The 4,794-nt window shown below is 36.3% G+C and overlaps 1 non-coding gene across 1 annotated transcript; it reads right to left on the bottom strand.

Annotated features, from left to right (window-relative positions):
* Positions 1-4,000: 4,000 nt before the first annotated feature.
* On the bottom strand, positions 4,001-4,072 carry TRNAD-AUC (transfer RNA aspartic acid (anticodon AUC)). Its single transcript has one exon. It is a non-coding gene; the product is annotated as a tRNA-Asp (tRNA).
* Between the last annotated feature and the right edge of the window lie 722 nt (positions 4,073-4,794).

Genomic DNA, 4,794 nt, shown 5'->3' with positions numbered 1-4,794 from the left:
TTCAACCGATCACTTCATTTAGATCCATCAACCAATGACCACTTTATCATCCAAATGACTAGCCCCTCTTTTCCCACTTATCGACTATCAAGGTATTTCTTTCCTCACACCCCTGCATGAATAGGCTCTCGACTCCTTGTTTCCCTAAGGAGCCACATGGTTAATAATTTTCATCTCATATCTTGCACCCCATGCCCCTATGGTTGTAAAGAAATAATTGACCTTTTGAGCATAGGGTGTTGGGGTAGTATCATATGGCCTTGCATCCCCATAGGCCATATTATGGGTCTTGACTGAATGTCATGGGGATGCGAGGAAAGGTTTTTCAAGAATCCAAGGGGCATCCAATATGGCACTTATGTGGTGATGGTGGGCCCAACTCTAAAGGGGCATTATGAAGGATCTTTTAGATGATTTGATCTATCTATTTTGCATGCCAAAGATGATCAATAAATATGACTTTAACTTGCCATTATGAAGGCCCTTCAGTGTATCTCAATTGTTCATTTCTATGTGAAGAAGATTATCAATGACCATAATTCAAATCTCATGGGTCACAATTCAAACTAAAATGGTGTGATAGTGGTTGTTGACAAAGGAGGTCGAATTGAACTCTCAATGACCCCAACTACCTTTTTCTCTAATCAGACATTCCAGACGACGTCGTTACTCATTTCTAGTCTTTGTAGACACATTGTAAGGATTTCCATGTTCATTTGTTTTTTAGAGAGGGATTTTTGTCTTATCAAAGAACATTCAAAACCCATCGCAATGATAGGGCCACCTTGGAATTATGGGATTTCATGCCCACATCAACTACAGAGACATCCTTCTCGATCCTTGTCAGCTTATAGAGGTTGAAATGTTCATGTAGGTAATCAGATCCTGATATGATCTAATTCAATTATTTTATTCTTCTATAACCTAGCCCTAGTTTGATTATAGTTTTGTATTCAATTATCAATCAAATATTCTTGAACTATAAAGGAAATCTTGTAGCACATTCAAAGGGTCCTCTCCTTTTTTCACTTATAGGAATTCATGCTTTCTGTAATTGTAAATGTTTCCTTGCCTTTGCATTAATAAAGTTATCTATTTTACCTCTTTCTAGTTCAAACATTTTTTGTAAAACATCTTACCTTTGTGTTTGAATACATTTTTCTCTATTTCCAAATTGTATGTTGTATCAACTACATTCATAGGTGTTGTATTGTGAATGATCTTATTTCTTTTCAATATCTTATTGAATTATAACCTTCATACATGTCCTAGGGTATTGATTAGAATACAAAATTGTGTATGTCTTTGGGTAGTTTTATTGATGTTTTGTGCAGTTGTAGGTAGAGAGGATCAAAGTTCTAATCTTGGTGCATCACCTCTCTTTATTTTCTACATTCCTTCTTCCCTTTTCCTCTGCAAGTCATTAGAATAGGTTTAGGAGTTGGCTATAAAGTGTATGGTTAGTTCAACACTAAATCTTAATCAGAGAGGAAGCCAACCTTCTTTGAAGTTTCAATCTCATAATGCAAGGTCCTAGACTTGGAGGTTGTTTCCATGTTTCACAAGGTTGTCTGAGTTAAGAGCTCAACCAAGGGTGCAAACTTTTGTGGCAATAGTTAGAATGAGAAAGATAGAATGCATAGAATGTGAAATAACCTCCAAATATATAGATGAGAAACCCCTCACAGCCCCCTCTTCTAAAATAAATGAAACCTCATTTAAATTTCCCTTCAAAAGAGGCTCCCATTATGACTATTGAGTTGTCACAAAAGCCTCTTCCATTTGTAACTGTCATTTTTTGTTTGATACTCTTTGCTACATGAACCCAAAGGACACACATATCAGCATCCCAAGAGTCCAAATTTAATATTAATTAATGATATTTTCAAATATTCCCTCTCCATGTCCAATGGGTTGTGTTCTATTGGTTAAAGCACTGAGTTCTTATTGTGGAGATCAAAGTTCAAATCCCAAAGGAACATCTAATATGGAATTCAAAGTTGTGACTCTTGGTCTTCCATAGATGGCTTCTAGGATGTTTCTAATAAGTTGATTCTAATCTGTGACTCTTGGTCTTCCATAGGTTGATTCTAGTGTGGTTTCTCAAAATGATCTAATGGTAGTTTCTAATAAGTGGATTCTAATTTGTGACTATTGGTCTTTCATAGGTTGATTCTAGTGCGGTTGCTCGAAACTAGCTAGTATTAGTGCCATGGTTGTGGTTGCTTGATATGAGCAAATATTAGTGTCATGTAATGGTCTCAAGTTGATTCTAGTATGAGAAAAATATTTGTAAATAATGTGGAATATAAATTATATATTCCCTCTCCACATAAGCCTCATAAAGAGTTCCCATAACTATCTTTGAAATTTTAGCTAAAAAAATAATCTATAATTCCCACTATGACAATTTTCCATTAATATCTTTCGAGTTAGCTCCATAATAATAAATTTAATATTTTTTTTCCAAATGAGGTAAATTGCATTGGGACTTTATAAATATTAAATAAATAATCTTTCCCATTGTATCTTGACATAGTCGATTTACTATTTTTGGCCAATGGGGACTTACTATATTTAGGAAATGTTGTTTTTGGAAAAAGGGACGTGACATTTTGTTGTATAGTGTCGCACAAGTCTGTCATGGATATTTCATGTTCAATGTTGTATGAAAAGTGTGCAACTATTTTTTCAACTAAGTCATTGAAGGTGGGAATAGAGCCACATGGAAGATAGATAAACCATTCTAATGCTTGGCCTCCTAAGCTTCTTGGAAATAATCCTTAGGTATACATCACTATTGGAGACTTCTTGGTATTCTATTTATAATTATTTGTCATCTTCCTTAGGATCACCTTTTCCTTTATATTTGTCAAACATGGGGATTATAAAATTTTGTGGAAAAGGTATCATAATGATAGATTTGTCAAAGGGATAAGGATGTATATTCTCAAAGGAATAGCTTTTCTTTTGATGTCTCACTTGCAAGTCATGGAGCATATTCACCATGTCATGTTACTCTTGTGCAAGGTTTGCTGATGGAATGTTGTTGAGTTGTTGGTTGTGATGTATTTTTTTGGCTCGATATGTCCATGTTGTTGGTTGTTGAAGTTTGTGCAGTGTCATAAAATTATGACCTTGCAATTTTTGACCGCATTCAGGTCTTCGCATTGGCGGATGAATCCCTAAGCTTGATTGGAGACTCGAGGCATGCTCAAAACATCAGAAACTTGTATTTTTTGTTGACTCGCACTGCTTTCTATCACTGCTTGTCCTAAATTAGGGTAGGATAGGGGTGTGGCGCCATTGTCCCTACCCTATTTTGGGCCTCCCTTGATCTAATCCTGCATTGGGCTTGTCAATTGTGAGTGGAAAAAAGTTTTCCTATTTCGGCCTAAGATAGAAAATTAGTTTTAAAAACCCTAATTGGCAAATATATAAGGAGAATTTCCCCTCCCATCTGCATATGTTCGGAAGTGAAGTTCAATGAGAGAAAATTAAGTTCATGAGCAAAGCGATGATAAGCGACAACAAGTTGATCATAAAGCACATTCAAGCATTGAGCATTCCAAGTCTCTTTTCAAGGCTATGTGTTTCATTGAAGTCAAGGATTCAACCATTGAAGAGGAGATCTCTACCAACATTCAAGACATTCTACTCTACATATCCTTTCAACCAATTCTATCAACATTTCAATTGCATCCTCTCTTGAGGTGAACTTTACTTCAGACATTTCCTTTCATGTACTTGCAAGTATTTTCAGTCACTTGGTTAATTCCAAAATGGGGTTTGACCTAAAGGAAAACCCCAATCCCAATAATATTTTCTCTCTTTTATGCTTGTAGGTTGCAGGTGTGTAGCTGTAATTACAGGATTAGACTCCATTTTTCAGAGATGGAAAAACCCTTTCTGACGCACAAACTTTTCGAAGGACTAAGTACACTTTCAACCCGATCTAGATAACTTTTCCTCAAATTTGTAGGGGAGCTTTTTTGAGACATGGACCAGCTAGGACTCGAACCTAGGACCTTCCATACGATGTTGGAATGCTCTACCACTGAGCTACTAGCCCCTCTTGGACTATTCCATCGTTGGTATGAGTGTGGCTTATTTCCAAAACCAACACCCCCCCTTAAGCCATACCTCTTGCATGCTTGGGGCTCCTATCCTGGACCTGGCTTTGATACCATGTTGAGAATGGACCAGTTAGGACTCATACTTAGGACCTTCCATATGCTACTGAAGTGCTCTACCACTGAGCTATTGTCCCCTCTTGGACCAATCCATCATCGGTCTGGGTGTGGCTTATTTCCAAAACCAACAAGCTTCATCTCGACATCTTACTGCTAATTCCAGGTGCACAACTTCATCATGCATCTCTATCTCAAGATATAATCATTTCTTTATCATCTTTAAACTTAGTCTCAATTCGCTTAATTCAACTTGTCTATTTTAAAAGAGGGTTACTTTACTTTCCAAATTTATTGTGAATTCCCTATAATTCACTTAGCATTCAATCTCTTTCCAATGAGATTGGATCTAGTGAATTCAACCCCCTCTTTTAAATGTAATGTGCATGAGAAGTTGAAGGGAATCCTTTGTGAAACTTTCACTCCTTTCTTGAAGAGGTTAAATCTTTCCAATTGATCTCCTCTCATCAATTTTCACCACATTACATTTTGGTGAACCTGGCATCTTACATGGTTTACCTTAAAAATTATTGCATATTTTTAAGTTTAATGTCCTTACAAAACTTAGTGGTTAATTCATTCACAACCTTAGTTGTTAAAATTG

The sequence above is a fragment of the Cryptomeria japonica genome, chromosome 8 (assembly GCF_030272615.1).
Source record: "Cryptomeria japonica chromosome 8, Sugi_1.0, whole genome shotgun sequence".
NCBI lineage: Eukaryota > Viridiplantae > Streptophyta > Pinopsida > Cupressales > Cupressaceae > Cryptomeria > Cryptomeria japonica.
The sequence above is the reverse complement of the archived record's forward strand: the minus strand, read 5'-3'. Positions and strand labels throughout refer to the sequence as shown.